The sequence below is a fragment of the Bombus terrestris genome, chromosome 3 (genome assembly GCF_910591885.1).
Source record: "Bombus terrestris chromosome 3, iyBomTerr1.2, whole genome shotgun sequence".
Taxonomy (NCBI): Eukaryota; Metazoa; Arthropoda; class Insecta; order Hymenoptera; family Apidae; genus Bombus; species Bombus terrestris.
The window spans coordinates 2,605,442-2,624,050 of NC_063271.1; the positions used below are offsets into that span (position 1 = coordinate 2,605,442).

General features: G+C 45.8%; 1 protein-coding gene across 2 annotated transcripts in view; it reads left to right on the forward strand.

The window, feature by feature from the left end:
* LOC100645939 (protein gustavus) overlaps positions 1-18,609 on the forward strand; it is a 155,064-nt gene that overhangs the window by 61,495 nt on the left and 74,960 nt on the right. The gene's annotated exons all lie outside the window — the stretch shown is intronic.

Sequence of the window (18,609 nt, forward strand, 5' to 3'; positions counted from 1 at the left end):
TGATTGTCCGTCATTTGCCACGCCTTGTGTCAGATGGAATCGTTTCCGTGATTGACGCGCTTTGCCGCCGCGTCTTTTCACTCCCTCTCGAAGCTAATTTGATGATTAGATCGATACAAACATTCCGAAAACATGAAACTGGAATTGGATTGGTAGGAAGGGAACTTGGCACATTTAACCCTTGCGTAGTTAACCAACGTGTAGTGGTTATCCAACAAGGCGGTAAATAAATTTGCATCTTCGACGTACGAAAATTTTAGCGATAAATTTCGACAAATAGGTATTCAAAGAATGGAGGATTCGATCGTTGCAAATTCCACTTAATATAATATAATATTTCAAATAATTTTCATTTGAAAATAAAATTGTTACGCAAAAGACAGAAATTAGTAGCCGGTTGTCTACATTAAGGTAAAAAAATGGTTGGTTGGTAACGACGTTTCGAGACTTGGTTTTCACATATTCGAACAAAACTACCTGAACGTCCGAAGGTCAGGCGAATCCGCGGGATCTTTTACTCGTTGGGACCTTGTAATTACTCAGGCAAACGCTTTACCTGCGTTGAATCTTATCGCGCCTCTCGCTTAAAGAGCACGATACCCTCATTAGCTTGATAGTAGTTTATCAGGGCCGTTTATTGGCCATTCCGTCACATCCCCAAAAAGGATATAATCGCATTGATAAACAGTCGACCACAGGGTATACCTATATAGGTGGCTCTATCATACTTGGGAAATTCTTGGCCGACAGAAACGAGTCTGCAAGAAAGGAAGGAAGTCGTTGGTTCGTTATCGCTAGCCCTCTTTTATTCCCACTGGCTTATGATAATGACGAATACATATTTCTAGCGATTCGCTTTATGGACCGTAGGAACTCAGCCACTTAACCGATTTCAACGAGATAGCTTTGGCGAACGACCTCTTAGCCTACTCCCACTTTGCTGCAGATATTTCATCGGTCGAGTGGCATTTTTTAATCCGGCGATTTTTTTTTTTTTTTTTAAGCTTCTCGTGGAAAATACGATTCAGCGAGTCGACTCCGCCGCTTTTCAACGATCGCTTCGAGCTCTATCGCTGTGCGTGAAATACCCGATTGCAAAATAACCTTCGAGAGACAATGGGATCGTTTTAATTCAGAGGACGCCGGAGATTGATCGTTGGAGGCATTGAAAGGATCGTCGAGGACGCGGCAAGACGAGGTCGAGGCAATATCGACGTATTCCTCACGGAGAAAAAAAGAACATTACGAAATCCAAAGGGACACGCGTCCCTTTCCCAGGATCGTTGAAACCCTCCTGTGTGTAGTAACGACACTGGCGACCCATTTTATGTGATACGGTGAAATTGTGGCTTCCACTATTCGTATCCTTGCAGCATTATTATACTAACTATATGTATTCGGTGTTTGGAAATTTTCGTTTATTCGTAAAAGGAACTTGACGAGCTATCGTCGTTTACGTGCTCGCCGTTACGTAGCGCCTTTCGAATTTCTCATCGACCAAATTTGGCATTTGCGAAAGAAAAGACGAAGGCCAGCATGGAATAAGAAATACCCCGACGATATCGAAGAGCTCGATGTGATTTCGCGGAGAATTTAATAACCCACGGAGCTTTGGAGAAAGGAAATTTTCATTTGGAACGTACGGCGCGTCACAGCTGGGGCGCGTATCTATTAATAACCGTCGTTATTTATTCTTTAATATTTGATTAACTTAATTAATGTTTGCCGGCACCGGTCCAAATGCAAACAACGGCAAGTGCGTTGTCCAACGATGCGTTGCGAGCCGCGTGTTTGCAAATTGTCCGCGTCGCGAATCGAAAAGCTTTGCGTATGAATTTTATACAATAATGGGCCGCGACTAACCGAGAAACGCGCCGCTCTTCGTCCAATTTACAATTTTGGATGGATTAAAGGGAATCGGCGACAAGCTCCCACTGTATTCAATTTCGCCAAATTAACCGTGCATATTTCGAAGCTATTTTTCTCTCCTCGTTTCTATTTTTATCGTAACAATCTCTTTACAAAGTGTCTGTGATTCGACGTAAAGAGAAGCGTAAAAGTAATCCATTTAGTTTTTAAGTAAATACGAAACGTGCAAAAACGGAGAAGATTGCGGAGAATGGAAGCAAATGGAAATGGTCACGTTCTACGGTCTCAACCCAATGACCGCAAACACTCCGGTCCATTTAATATGATAATCGACGATGCGCGAACGCGAGATCGAAAGAGGTTCGTCCTGTCTAAGAACGTGGAAACCGGTTCTCTCTATCCTTGGGACGAGTCTTGCCGCGGACGCAGCCCGCTGGAAATAGAGCAAGAAAACGTAGAGATTTGTCTCCAGAAGATTACCGCGCAATGTACCGTGGCGTGATCGTAAATTTCGTTTCCACGCGATCACACTGTTCGATCGCGACGCATCTTCTGTTATGACCGCTGCTTATCGCCTTCGAATTTTCTTCTAATTCGATGGCATGCAAAGTGCCTTTGATCGTAAACCAGTCGCTGGATATCCGCATGCAAAACTTATTCCTAGTAATCGGGCTTCGAACTTTGCAATTTCAATTTTGCAAGATTTGCTGATTTTCTTCGCATAATCTTAACATAATGAATTCGGATGCTTTTCTGAAAGTTATTATTAGTACAATAATTTATCTTTTGTCATTTAGTCGCTTTGGAATTATGACAGATTCTAATTTTTACCAATCGCCGAAAGAAATATCTTTGTAAATACCTTTCTATATACCGCAGCGTAAATTCGTCTATCTCCAACCTTCCCGTTCGTCGAATCTAACGTACCTGTACCTTCGTGCTCTTTACGTAACTCGTACGATGATCGTTATACCGTTATTCGTCCCTATTGCGTGCTTAAGTATAAATAAATACAAGTACATTATACCACACGTTGCTCGTAAAGAGTGCACACCAATGATCTATACTATAGCCAGACTCGGTTTGTGTCAAAACAAAGGAGAATTTTCCGCGCGATTTCCGAAATCATAAACTATCGACAAAATCGGATAGAATTCGCGGATTGGCCGGTCGTGGTGCGACGAAACGCAGAACGGCGAGGTTGTAAATCTCGGAACGAGCCTGGAGCTTGGCGGACGGTCGATTAAATCCGGTCGGCACGCATCGTGTGACAATTAAAAAATTTATGATCTTTACTTTCTAATTACGCTCGCCAGCGCGCAAAACGCTCGCCCGTATATCTTCGTTCGTTTTAACGCCTGCGCGCCGATACCATGGCCCGAGTACCGAAGCTCGCTCGTTAATTAGGAAGTTAATTCCCGGCGACGACGTTAGCGCTCACGAGCGCGAGCACGAGTCACCCCGGACGGTCGCATATTAATTACCGCCGCGAGAGAGGAGTTGCAACAATCATAATCGCGCGTTCACGCTACTCACCTTGGCATTTGTCTCGAAATGGATACGCGTGTCGAACAATGCCCGTCGCTAATAAGTCGCCGGCTAATAAGTAATAAACGTTTACGCTCGCGGAACCTCGCCGATGAGCGACGTTTCGTCATCCCTCCATGGTGTTAACACTTTGCTACTCGTTCGCACGTCGTTCCGAGTTTATATCATTTTGTACAACTTGGCAATTACGCGGCTCGTCTTGTTGAATTAGTAAGTCGTGAGGTGTTAGTCGAGATCTCTGTACAAACTCTCTGTGGATACTAATGTTTTCAAATATGTAAATACACGATATGTTCTTTGGTACGACTCGTATCTGAAAAAGCAGACGCGACCGTAGAAGGTAGTTCGCGCGTATCGGCACGTTTCTCCTGGTAGAATCGATCGAACATCGTTTTCTTCTTGCAACGATACGAACGCAATTTATCGTTTTATCGTAAGATACAGCCGCTTATAATTACCGTTGATCATCATTAAAAATAAATTGCTGGAAGCTGAGAGGCGATAATCTACGAGCCGTTAAACTTCTCTTCTCAGAGAACTTGAAGTACGTAGATTCCAAGAAATTCTGGTTAGAATTTATACGATAATTCGGCTAACGCTTTCGGTAGCTGGCTAAGGACGATCGTGTTGCCTTCTCGAATAGCCAGATTATATTCGTTTAACACATTGCTGACGAGAGACGCGAATCGACGGTTTTCAGTTTATAAATATCTTCACGTTTCTGAAAAATATGCGACAACTGCGGTAAAATTTATTTCACAGCGTGCCGTCAACGATGTGTTAATCGACGACGTGACTAGGGACGTCGCGCGGAGGTTTTCGCGTCGCGACATCGTGCAAATGGTCTCCGGATCGAACTGTCCGGCTTTTCAACGTACTTCTTCTGTCCGCTGCACGAAAATGTGCTTGCATAATTTGCTTTGCACGGTAGGTTGAGCGGCTGACCGCGTCCGCTGCTAGATTGCGAAACGGACGAGTGGAAAAAAGCCGTAGGAAAAGAGAGAAGAGAAAAGAAGAAGCGTGAAGGAATCCATTCCCGAAGAAACGCGGTCACGGTACTGTAGGACAATAGTTCGTTAGAAGCGGAGCCGGGGGAACGGGTAAAAAGGAAAAGAAAAGGGAAAGAGAGAGAGAGAGAGGGAAGCGGGTCTTTTTCGCGAGCGGCGCCATGTTGAGAACGTTCTCCCTCGCCGGGCGCGTACAAGGGCGTGGGCGTGCAAACCGAGGGAATTTAATACTCTCGAAATGTCAAACGTCGAAGATAAAATGTCGTCGAGAATGGTTGCCTGAGTGTCGCCTGCCATTTTTCCGCTCTCCTTTCCACCACCCTGATCCTGCCTTATTTTACGATTCTACGAATTTCCATTTACAAATCCGAGCCCGGAGCTACGATAATCTACCTCGAAAAGATATTAACGCGCTCGTTGTTACCGCGTCGGGGTCACTGATAAGCCGTAATCGCGAAATCAATTTTATAATCAGAACTCAGCGAGCGCTAATCGTTGTACGCGTCAGAGATTCGCCTGCATCGAGTCCGAATCGTTTATTACCAATACTTTTGTTGCGCTGTCCATCCGACCGTTAATAACCGTCGAGCTGATTTTAATCGACGCTCGACCGCGTCGCTTAAAGGGCCGACGTTTATCGATGGATCGTCGCGATCGGCGTCGTCGTCTCGTTGGCATTTCACCGGTCTTTTTCCTTCGATTCCCAGGAAACTCGATCTCTGCCGTGTATCCATCAGAAAAAGTCGGCGTCGCGTCGTGGTCGTTGGACAAAAACGAGTTGAACCGGAGGACTCCGTCCTCGTGAAACCGCAACGTTGCTCGCACGTGTTCCGGTTAACGTGGCATACATATGTTCGACTCGAAAGGAGTGAACTCGTGCAGCCTCTCGAACTCATCTCGAATCGTTCGATCGTGTTCGATCACGCTCGAGTGCCTCGTTGTTCCACGATTTTGCCTCCGCTTGCATCGTACAACGGACGTTTCGAACGTGGCCGTTTGCGCCGTTGCAATTTCAAACGGACAATTAATAAACGTTTCTCTTGTTTGTTTCAGGTAAGCCGGGACTCGGTATTCGCGGCACGACCCCTTATTCGTAAGTACGTGACTCGACTGTTCATCTCATCGCGCGGTTTAACAATATCGTCTGCAGGAAAGCTCGTTATCCGAATCGTCAGCATTCTAGGAATCGCGTCCTAAAGAAAAAATTTCGCAAGAATTTCATTACGATAGTACGAACCACCCTATATTACGAATCTTCAAATACAAATGTCATCTCCAATTGAAACGATTCCGCCAGTCCACCGTCGCGGTGTCCCGCGAAATATCGCCGCGTCACGTTAATTGGACCGGCTGATAGCTCGTAGTTTTAACGACGCGTTAAAATTCGCAATGTGTAAACACCGCGAGTTCGATTGAATCGCGAGTGGGGAGTAGATTTCGTCGATAGAGGGGTTGCAGCCAATTAATCGGTGCGCGATATCAATTGATCGGCTAGGCTCGAGGCCTCTTTCCGCACGGATGATCCCTTTTCGATTCGCGATCGCGAAATCCTTTGGCTCCGGCCGCGTTAACTCCCAGACAAAGGCAGCCGCTCATAGCGAAAGGGGGATAGCTAGAGTGGGAGGCGGTGGTAGCACGAGGGTGAGAGGGCCACGAAATAGGTTCAATCTATGCATCTCCGAGAGGCGTGTCGCGTTTGCTAGCAGTCGTTTACTTGCCGATGACGTCACGCGTGTACACTTCTGCCCACGAGACCAGCTGTTTTCGACATCTGCGCCCCTCCGTACTCCACCACAATCTAGTGGTGGCGTGCTGTCCAAGTTTCCGGCCGGACAGGGTTTCCGTTTTGTTCTTTTTTTTTTTTTTCTTTTTTGTTTCGTCTGAGGAAACATTGTCGCGTGCAAAGTGTCGGGTAAGATGGCTAGAAAAGGGGAAGAATGAACTCGACAAGGCTACCTTGATCGGTACTTGGGGTATGAACGTACAGATCTCTATTTATTTGAACTCTACTTATCGACACGAAACCTTCCGCTGACGTGAACTCCCGTTGTGTACGGAAGATAGAAAAATTTGTAAATATCGCATGAACTTTAGCTATGGTTTGGATATAGTTAGATATAGTTTAGATATAGATATAGTTTGTTTTTCGATGAGTTTAGATAAATAGAGCTCTACCGTGAGTATATTCTATATCGAGGTAGAGAACTTGAAAAAATGAATTTTCATTTGGTGAAATTGGAACTCTACGGTTGTTATTTTCTACGATAGGAAGTAATTGAAATTTCGTTAGCTTGAAGCTGGACAATGGTAAAACACGGCATTTTGCACCGCCGTAGACACACGCCTCCGTAAAAATTACACGATCTCGTGGCTCGAGACCGCAGCCCTATTCGTTTCTCCGGTAAAAAATACTAGTAATATCCGTGTCGCTCGGCTCGAAACGCCGGGATAGAGAGGAAAAACGGAAACAATTAAGCGGCTCGTGGTCGCGCGGGGCCTCCATATGGCCGATAAAAAACACACGGCGTCGCGGGGCAACGATCATAATTAACGACAGGATAATTACCAGGACACACAGCTCGTTCCGTGAAACCGGAATCACTCGGTCGTACCGTGCTCGTTCGAAGCTCCTTCTTTGCTCCGTTCGTTCGCTTCGACTACTTCGCGATTATCCTTCGCGGCTAAAAAGACAGAGACAAGGGCCGTAGGTCTAGTCGGTAACAGTAGGCGTTGGCGACGTCGAAATTGAAATTTCGTCGACGTGCTTCGAAAGACAGACAGACGGTATCTGTTCACCGAACCGTTTGCATTCTCGAATTTACAGCGAATATTTCCAGAGGAGGGACGGAGTTGGCGAAAAAGTTGGAAAAGATGAGGCGAGTACAATTGAATTCACAGTGCCTGGATTCGAACAACGGTCGGAATTCGACGGAAATTTTCGTCGAGCTACCAGTGAGAAGACTCTCTCGAGCGCGATTTTTCGGCGGGCTCCGCGAAGAACTTCGAGCACTCCGTCGACAGACGAAAATTAAGCATTCCGTTTCAATTATTTCGCGCGAATATTCGCCTCTAGAGAGAAACAGAGAGAGAGAGGGAGAGAGAGAAGGAAATCGTGGGGTGGAAAGTTTCTTGGGAACCTGCGGCTGAATCCACCACCCTCTCTTTGGTTCCTCTGTAAGGCGTCGCCGCCCTAACGAAGTCTCGCAAGTTTCCGCGGGCGGAACTCTCGAAGGCAAAGAAGAGTCGATTGCATTTTTCATCGGCCGGCAACGACGTAATTTCGCGAGCCTTCCTTCTTAGCAACCGCGGATCGGTATATTTGGAACGCTGATTTTAGCAAGTTTAACACAGAGACGAAATTATCGACGCCTTTGGACGTCGATAACCAAAATTCTAACGTTTCCACGGACAATGTTTAGGGAGTTGGCAAACGTATCCGAGGAGGGCGTGAAAAATTCTCACGGCCAATTAAACGAGCACAATTATGTGGCAAAGAACGCAAGACGAAAACTGGAGACTAGGAGCACGGATATGTTCTCTCGGACATCGACCAGCTTTAACCGTAAGCTCGATTTTCTGCTTCGTTTAGCGAGATCTGAAGCACTTTCGGTTCGTTCCATGCCCGCCAGCGACGCTGTTCTCAGCGCGAGGGTGCATCAACCCTTGGTAAACGACCGGCAGACTCGCGCACCTTGCCTTTCGAGCTACGTCGTCTTTGTTTTTCCTACATTTGCACGAGCAAACGAAATAATCACCACCAACAACGATAACGAGTATAATAACGAAATCGATCTTTTCTTATCTTATCTTGAATTTAATGAAATCGCTGAAACGCAATACGAGTTACTGGTTCGCTGTATGGAATGATCGATTATGGTCAAATTGCGATCTCATATTACCCCGTTTACGATGTGTTTCGGTAATACCGTGAATGTTACATTCGAGCCGGACTCGTAATCTACGTGGAACCACCGCCACCATGTAACAGGATTAATATCCACGCGAGCAAGGGGTTCATCCTTGGCTGTTGCGAACAACGGGCTATCGTTGAAATCGTGCACCTCGACACAGTGATGTATCGTGTGACTGTAGAACAGGGGTAACAAGCATCAGCCGTGACGTTGAATTTTGAACATTCGGTTGGCCCTGATCCGCGATACGCTCATCGGACAGGTAATCTCCTTTGGTTGCTTTGCTATCCGTGTTTCCATTATTCCTGCTTCTTGGAAAATTACGTCCACCAATATTCTCTCGACGGGTGTAATTCATCTTCGATAATTACGAGCTTCTATGAAACGTCGTTTATTATAATTAATCTCGCTACTCTTCTCTCTTTCATAGGCAAAAGAACTTTGAACGTCTTAAGAAAAATATTCGCAACCAATTGAAACCGACACGATGAAATACAGCTTGCTGACTGTTATCGAAGGCTACCATAAAAATATATAGGCGCGCATGTTCTCGATCTTTATTTTTCAATATTTTTTACTCACTTCAAACAAACACTACAGAAATTCTTAGAACGCATTCGGTCACGTCAACGTCAAACCTCGGCTGGCTATACACGCGTTTCTTTCACGCGCTAATCTCGAGCACTTGAAATTCAAACACTCGCAATAAACGATCGTGCAAAGTTTCTACCTTGGCGATTTTTTCACATTTTCCCCGAATCGAAGAAATCCTTCGACAAAGAGAGAACACGACCGAGTCGAAAATAATCCAACGTTTCATAGAGCCTCTGTTTGATAAAGGTAAAATATACGCGGATTACTTTCTTACGAATCTGTTTAACGACGTTGCAAATACAGCAGACCGACGAAACCGCGGTTAATCGAGAGTTGGAAGCAGAAGGCCAGTGCCTCTTCCGGCGATCGGCATAATTCATCGAAGCGGTTGAAAGCGGAATCGTTAATTAATTTGCACGGCACGGAAGTCGCGTGAAAAATTTACCGTTTCCTTATTGGATATTTCGGAGCCGGCTTCCATCGAGTTGGCGTACCAAAAATTCGAGCCCCTGAAATCGTGAAAATTTAAAACCCTTCGCGATTTCATGAAAAGTCGTGGCTATTTCCACGCGGGAAAGTCACGGATAGCCCCCGTAAGCAAATAGCGGCTCGTTAGCCAATCCTATTGGACGATGCGCGCGTATCGATCGTCCGCGTCGATTCACCGTCCGACTTTGAACGCATCGTTGACCGCGGTGGTCACGGCTAGTCTGTATCGGAATAAAGAACCGATAACCACTGCGACAACCCGTTGTTTCTGCCGTACGCCAGTCGATATCTGGTCCTCCAGCTTTTGTTATGCACTTTAATTGCTTTTTTTCTCCTTGCCCGAACCGCCGAGTATTTTAACGATACGAAAATTAATAGGATGGTGTAGAAAGTGGCTGAGCTATGAATTGCGGTGCTTGGTGCGTACATTTTCTAGCGAAACAACTGAATTATTAAGAAATTTGTTTTCATGTTGTAAAAGAACCACCACACAATTCTCGATTTCAACATACATGGTTAATATTAAAAGAGTCGAACTAAAACTTTCAACGCAATTCGCCTCGTATACCTTTCTCTTTTCTCACAGATCGTTTCATAAATCTTTCTATTCCCTTTCCGAAACATGTTGCGATAGCTGGATTCCGGCGATCCCAAAAGAGGATTAAGAAAGACGGCGTTCGGATCGAACAGGAAGAATCCGTGGCGAACGCATCGTGTCTCGGTGGGCGGTTTCGCCGAAATAGCTTTCAACAGATGCAGGACACGTGTTCTCCACTTAGCGTATTTAGCGTATCGCGTGTATTCGAAAAGGCGGCTCCACCCTCGATTCGTAGTCGCGAAACGAGTCTACAAAACGGCCGACAAAAAGTAGGGAGGGAGAGAGAGAGAGAGAGAGAGAGAGAGGAGGAACGAATGCAAAAATCCGATGAAAAGCAACACATCAATTTGATCGCGAGTGAAAAGCAAAACGAGAGTGCGACAGCATCGATGTTGGCGTTCGTGTTCGACAGAGAGGGAAGCGTACGGTCGTCGACGCGTCGGCTCCGAAATATTTAAAACGCAAAACGGGCCGTGAAGAGTACGAGAAACGAAAAAGAAAGAAAAGAAAAGAGGAAAAAAATGAGAGTGCGCTCTTTCACGAGGAACGCTCCCTTTCCAGAGGGGTGAGCCCTATTCGGACGCGTAGTACTACGTCTAATTGCGAGCCGGCATACTTTCTCTCGGCGGTTCGCTCGTTATCCTTTCCTCCGCGAGCGGCATCCCGCTGAATGATTGTTGTAAAAAAAGGGGCCGAGCCACCCCGCTGCCGCGGTTTCGTCAAAGCTTTTTCGGCGATGCTAGACGGTCGGACCAGTATCGGCACGATAACAAACGCTTTGTATCGATCCTCGCGTGGGTGTGTGCAGGACACCGAAAGAATCGTCGCGAGGAAGGGTAGTAACGTTTGTCGGAACGAAACAATATGACAGACGCATGCACAGAATAAAAAGAGAGAGGGGCAGCAGGATGCGATAGGGAGACACGTTGGGCGAAAAAGGTTGGTGTATCGTCCTGCTGACTGGCGCGTGCTTTAAAACCGAGTAAAATCAGGACCAGACTCAACTTGCTATACGTTGCGATTGATTCTCGTGGTACTCCGTGTGATAGGGATCCATATATCTTGGTTCGCGCTTTAACGCGTTCGCGAAGCAGTTACACGCGAAATGTTCGAACTGGAATATTTATTAGTACCACATCGTACAATTCATCTCGGAGTCGCTCTGAAAACAAGCAGTTTAACTCCGTAATTGGATCGCGGAGGAAAGTTACTATGGCAGACATTACCTTTTTCGTTACAACGAATTTCATATTGTTCACCCTATCTTCCTTGAATCTATTTTTGAAACGTGTTAGGTGGTAATTATGTAAGTGGATAATGGAATTGAGAAGCTCGTTAACAACGACACTGATTAGAGTCTCGTGTATCCTACAACCATACGTATAACCAACGCTAGTGAATTTAAGATCTCAGATATATCATAGAAAGTCGATGAATCACGTTTTCGGGTATGTGTTCAGGGTGATTAAACGTAAAAAGGGATATTACTCGTAATTTTCTTCAGCTACGATCCATTTGGTGACTCCAGAATTTCCAATAAACGGAGTCAAAAACAAAAGTCGTATCGTCTAGTAATGTTCGAAGAGGATCGAGTTAATCACGCTCAAATAAACGTACATGCAACGAGTACAACGAGTAGTGGTAGTCGCGCGTATTTCAATTTCAGGCAGGAAGTCTCGGTTGCCGCCATATGGTGGTGCAACGCGTCCGTCCGTTTTTTCGTTGGCGCGTTACGCCTATGCAAACGACTGCTCAGAGAGAGAAAGGGAAGAAAAGAGAGAGAGAGAGACACATACACACCCTCTGTCTCTCTTTTGCCCCCCCTCTCTCTCTCTCTCTCTGTGTGTGCGAAGTCCGGGATTGTCGATCGCGTCGAAAATGTCCCTTGGCAACGATCGGCGCGCGCGAGGGGGCATCCGCAGAAAGTGCTAGGCTGAAAGCTGGCCCCCTTCAACGTCCCGCCGCCCCGTTTCAGCGAACGCTGCCAACCAACACCCTCTGTCTCGCGCGCGCCCCATCGTAATCCGCCATTGATTTCCTTTGCCTCGAATCCGCCGACAGTCTGTCCAAACTCCAAACCCGCTCAAATTCGACCGACCCTCTCTCGCTGCTCTAATTAATCCCATTGATCGTAATTATTCGTGTGTTCTATGGTGGTCGTGTTGCGCTGTTGAATCTCGACCGGCGTGACATCGATAGATCGTGCAGAGGGTGATTTTTCTCTTTCAATTCTATTTTCTCTCTTTTTTTTTTAATCCTCTATCTGTCCCTTGTTGCGGATGGCACATGTACCAGAGGTCGGCCGAATAAAGTCGAAAGAATAGGTGTTTCGTGGATTCCGTGAAAAAGCGTAGGAGGAAGAGCGTGACAAGTCCATATTTGCCGATTCGTTGACTTCGATGTCAGTGAATGGCTAAAACAGTTGGGAGAGGGAAAGTTCCCTAGATTTAGGTCTGCTAAAAGTAGGTGATACGCGTCACTGTGGAATTTCGTATACAGTAGGATATGACGACATTTTTTAAACGGCCGATAACGACATGCAGAATGCATATTATTTGCATTCATTTTACGATCAATCGAGAAAGGCAGTTTTGATACTGTGATGTAATATGGAACAGATTGATCGCGTGTTGAATCTTAAAATTGCTTATCGCGTTCTTTCTCTGTGGTACACGCGTGTACATGTATAGACTTTTGCGAGTGTACTCGTACGCATTTCGATTCTCAGATGTTTCGCTTGTCGGAGGGACAAGTTTGCCAGAGCATTCGCTACAACCATAACCTGACAGTGTTCAAAATCAGTTTTTGGGAACAAGTTGGAAATTGTTGGATCGAGCGGTTATAGCGGCGGCCAGTTTTCACTTTCGCGGAACAAATTGATCCTATTTCGCCGTTCGTGATAACTTCGTCCCCCGTTATCGACTGCGTTCCGACAAATTGCTGCGGCTGTAACGAATTAATAACATCGCTGGGGGGGACAATCGTCGCGTCGGCCAGATGGTCTGTCGAGCCATCGCGCGCGGTTCACCTGGACGTGTGGTTTGTTGTTCGAACGGTTCTCGCGGAGAGAACGATAGGAAATCGTGTGTCACATTTATATGGCCGACGTTATTGTACGTTGTACCGTTTACGGTCGAAACGTTTGAACGAATTTAAAAAATCGATCCAGTTTGACGATTGGTTATTTTGCGAAGAGAGAAGTCTCTCAGTGAAGAGAATTTGCAATTCCATTTAACCAGCTCCGATTCGCCATGCAGCGAAATTCTTGTTCCTCTACACCGAAAAAGTTGCACGGCTCTCGTTCGGAAGGTGCATTAACGTGTTTCGTCTCTGTTCGTATCGGTGGTACTTTTCATTTGGGATGTTCGTTCGGATATGAACGATGCAAAGGGCGATGCATTTATTTCACGATATATTAGAAAGCAGATATTTGAAGATTTGACTATTTCATAGTTTTAACACGTATGTTCTTACGACATGGTTAAAACATCGAAAATATAGTGTTATTCCGTATATCTTTCTGCACGTTGTTTGTTTGTCCGCGTCTGTTGTTTGTTTACGTTTATATAGCGAATTTGTTAAACATTTCAGATTTGCTCGCTAACATATAGATTCCGGTGTTTAGATTTCAGATTTGTTTGTTGACATTCCTGATTGTTTATCCGCATTTCCGATTTCACTATAAATACGCGCGTGTATTTGCACGTCTAGAAAGTAATCGTCATTTATCAGATGCGAGCAATAATTCCGTGGAAAGCCATCTGCCCTTTGAAAATCCGAAAGAATCTTTGAACGAACGTGCCAGGGAGTAAAGCGCAAAAAGAGTGAAAGCTCGAGTTGTGGTAACGAGGCGCTGTGCGTGTCTGTCGAAAATCAACGAGCGTGGAATGAAAACCAACCGAAAGATGGAAGAGAAAAAAAAAAGGAAAAAGGGGAAGGGGAAGGAAGGTCGAAAGGAAAGGCAGGTTTTACGGGTAATCTTCGATGCTAGCGAGCATCTGAAAAGGCATTAATCCGTTGCACCGTCGGTGGTTTGTTCAGGTACGTGTTTGCAGGCAGGTAACCCGTTCACTTAGCGGTGGCAAGCGTATAAATAAACGCGTGTGTGCTGGAACTTTACGCGCACATACGCCTCGCGTTGTACGCGTATACGTTGCCGGAAAAGTACTTTCGGGTTAGGTCTCGTCCTTTTTTCCCTGTGGCTCGTCCGCTTCTTTCTCATCGAGGGGGGCTGGCGCGGTCGTTACAGGTTTTTTCAAAGCTCGTTTAACCGAGCCGATACTCTCTCACGACCGGCTGAGAAATTTTTACGTTCCTTTGCGAACCAACAACGTTTTGTTTGATTAATTCGCGAGAACAAACGAGCGGCCGAGGATCCGTGAAAATACAAAGAGATGGTGTTCTCGCGTTACGCGTACACGCGCGTTATAGGTTTCCGATTTTTTCGCAATTTGTAGTCATCAGTGCGAGGATAGACGTGCAAAAACCCGCGATCGTAAATTCGTTTACACCTAACGGCGAAGCGCGGCCATCGTTTGCCGAGCAAATAACGTACGCGACTTTTTGACGCCCCGTGTACTAACCCGTTCCTAACCCGATCGCCATAGATCTCCACTCGTCCCTCGAATCGCAAACTGTCGCTGCTTTTCGTTACTGGTTTTCGAAACTCGTCCGAAACCTACCGTTCCTTTTTCTTCTCGGAACGTTTTCCTCGGAAATTTTTGCGATACGAAGAAAGGAAAGGAAATCCGGGTGGTTCGTTTCTATATCGCTCTGGTAGTACGAGTCCCAGGCCTATCGTTAGAAATGAAGTTTGAGGAAAAAGAGATTCGACTGGATTACACCGATAACAAAAGGTGTATTATCCGGCAAAACTTTCCGAAAGATAATTTTCCTTTGGAAAAGACGCCTGAGGAGTAATTGCAAGGAGAGAGGTTCGTTCTTCGTTGGTGAGATAACACGCGCCACGTGGCTGTCCAGGGTATTCCATTCGTTATCGCGGTCGGGACCCTTCATTAAACTCATGTAATTAGTCATGTTCCCTTATCGCGGTCCCGTTTCACGACCATGTTCCTCATCGTCGCTGTCATTGTTACCTGTCGACCAATTACCGATGCGAATTACCGATCAGCGTTAATTAAAAGTTACGGTTGCGTCCTTGGCCGAGAAGAAGTCACTTTTCTCGACGTGTGTATCTTTCATGGAACAGAATAACCGGATAAAAAGCCAAAATCTCATGGTCCAAGTTATGGTCTGCCTGTGACGTCTTTTCTAAATTCTTCGTTCGTATTATACGATTCGGTCGGTTCATATTTGGTACGCTCTTTCTCCTGCATGCTATCTGTTATCTACCAAAGGATCTACAATAAATAGAAAACTTAGCGAATAAATAGAAAACTTCGCAAATAAATAGATAAATTGGCAGAAAGAAGAGGAAACGGAGAATTTTTTCGGTTGGTTGCCGTATATCTACATCAGCAGCAGTCATTCCCGAGTCGCGTATAAAATTTCTACGGTTCGCAGAAGATAGAACTGTCGTAAATACGAATATTTCGCTGAATTCTGGCGAAATTTGGTCGTGGCCCGTGATAGTTTACGTCCTAGTCGAAGCAGTATTGTGCGATTTGCCCGATGACACGACATTGTTCTCCGTCCCTTCCATTACCCGACCCTAGCTAGCACATCGTGCTCTTCGCTCGTCCCTTTTCTCTTCCTCTCTTTTTCTCCATAACTGTCCCTTTTTTTTTGTAGCCTCTTCTCTCTTCGATTCCGTCCTATCCCCTTCGTAGTCTGTGAAAGGAATCTCGTCAATTCGTAGATACGCAATAAGAGAAAGAAAGAGAGAATCTGCCATGGGAGCCGTATAACGCCGTTCTCTTGTAACGCTCCGAACATTCTGGCCGACCTCGCCAGGATTGTTCCGCAAGGAAAACGCGAGCCTCCCTGTATATTCCCTAAGGGTTGCTAGTCCATTGACCCTATTTGCCGGTAAAATACGCTGCTCTGTCAGTGTTCTATCTTGCGATCGATGCTCGAGTCGGATTCGAATCGTACTTGAATGTTTCACGAATGTCGTTTCGCAATGAGAAAGAAAAGGAAAACAAGATTAACAACTAAGGTAACAATTAACAGGCACGAAACGGTAATTTTCAAAGTATCTGCAAACGCATAGCAATCACGCGCGCTGGAAAATCCCGATGGCATAGAAGCGTTAGCGCGAGAGCTTGGCAACGATAGCGGGGCGAAAGAATAAAGCGGCGAGCGCGTCGGGGACACGCGAGTTCTCATAGTGAGAATGACGCACAGGCCTAATCGACCTTATTATTCGCTGAACAATGAACAATTGCGTACAAGCGTAGAAGTAATCGACGGTAGGTTGACGAAACCTCGTGTCACTCGAGGACGCGAACCTCGCTGCTTCTCTTTCGTTTCCTTTTTTCCGAACGACGTTGAATCGGTCCCTGGTAAACGCTCACCTTTCGTTCCGTCGTTTTGTCGCCCGACAAAAACACCGTAACAATGCGAAATAACTCGGGGAAAATATCGCGGACACGATGAAATCTTCTTTTCGACAAAGATAAAGAGGAAAAGGAGGAGAAGGAAGGAAAGCAAGCAGCCAGCTTCCAGGTTGCAGGGACTGGAATGGAATCGAAGGAAGTCGAAGGAATCCTCGTCCGGATCGGTGCTCGAGCCTCACGAAGAAGAAGCTCGGTGAATAAGCGACGGAATATTTTCCTAACCCGCTCTCTCGGTATTACAGCGAACAAGGTATTCAAATATTTAAACACGAAAATATACATGGAAGGCAGCCGTATGAATTATGCATAAGACGTGTCCACCACCTCCTTCGTCTCTTCCTTTCTCTTTTCCTTCTCTCCGTTCCTTTCTCTCTCCGAGAAGCTTTTTCTCTCTTCACCAATTTTTGCCGGTCTCCACCTTCGCCTGGCTTGGCTTCCTACACCTTCGTACAAAAGGAATTCTTGTTTGTGCGTTACGTAGTTATGCGCCAGGGTAAAAATTCGGTCGAGCGTCAAAGATCACCGTCCCGAAGATCGACCGTTGATTTCATAATGATTCGAATCCTGATCCCATAGATATACGGTGCAAGTCCTTGATCTTGATCCGTGAAGCAACGTAGAGCTTCAAAGATACTTCTCGAGGCTATTTGTAATTCCAATCTGGCGATTTGTCGCGATCTCATCTCGGAACCAGTTTCAGCTGCTTATTACGGGTTAATTCAGTTGCGTCTCGTTAAACGATCTTCGGTGACGACGAAAGTTCTTTCTTCGCAAAAATACTAACAAAAATTCGAGTAGTCGATTCGATTAATCGTAACGAAACAGAGAAAGATACTCATCCTTGTAACAGGTACCAACTCTGGCAAATATTTTGACAATGATCATCGGTTCTGCGTATAGACCGAAGCTTTTAAATTAAAAAAGCAATCGTATTCTTAAAATTTATAGCAGTTTGAAAAGTACAGTGACAACGTGACATATGGAATGTACCATAAAATACTTGCACTGTTTCACGGAATAAACGTAGTAAGTTTTATTAAAAAATGCGATGAAATGTCAGCGGTGTATAATAAGCATAAATTACGTACGCGTACACGTAAAAGGAGACACAAGTATAAAGGAAACTAACCTACCCTACATTACAACTACATATAGCAATGTATCGTGCTGAAGTAGGGGCTTCGCAGTGTAATGCGGTGTTCAAGGCGTATAAAATTCCAGCAGTCGTGTTAACCACCAACGGAAAATATTCTTGTTAACACGAATCTCAAGACGCGATCTCGTTGCATTAGGAATTTTTGCTCGGCGGTAAGCGATCCGTCGACCACCTGGACGACAAACCGTTTAGGAGAGCCGAGATATAATTGAGCTAGTTTCTTGCGAAGAGAAGGAGCCGTGCTCGGCTGGATTTTCGCTGTATCGGGGCTGGTATCAAGGGCACGAGGGTCTGGTTGGCGAATTAATTACGAGGTCGAGGCACCGGTCACGCATGGCTTGCCACCGAAAGCTCGCACAGAAGGAACACGATCGACGTGTCGCTGTTTTCTCTCGCGAGCGCACCCACGCGCTGCGAAACCGCGATTACGCGAATAAACATCGTGGATGTGTCTAACGCGCGCAACCATCACCCAGGGTAGCCTTGATGATGTAACTTTCGCAAGGTTTCCCCCGCGAATCCGCTTCGTCGCGAACCTCGCTCCTTCTCGCCCGATCTCTGCTCGATTTTACGCACCCACGCTCCCATTTCTTTCCTCTCGCTCGCCCTTCCAGCCGTTTCGCGGTATTGTTGCGCGACACTCGGCTCCGAGCGATTGCTTTGCATCGGTCGTGGGTAAATTGGGAACAGGTCAAACAGAAAATGCAGAATCTTACGTAAATCGTTTTATATCGTTGGATGCTAAACGAGAATGATGAACGAGCGCGCGTGTATGTGTGTGTTTGTGTAGGGAATTTTGGTAGGTTGGGAAGAGTATATCGGTCGATGCATGTAACGGACAGCGGATTACTATAAATTTGCTCGCTAGGAGGTGTGAAAACCCTCCGCAGCTTGTCAGAAAGGCTTCTAAGCCAAAGTG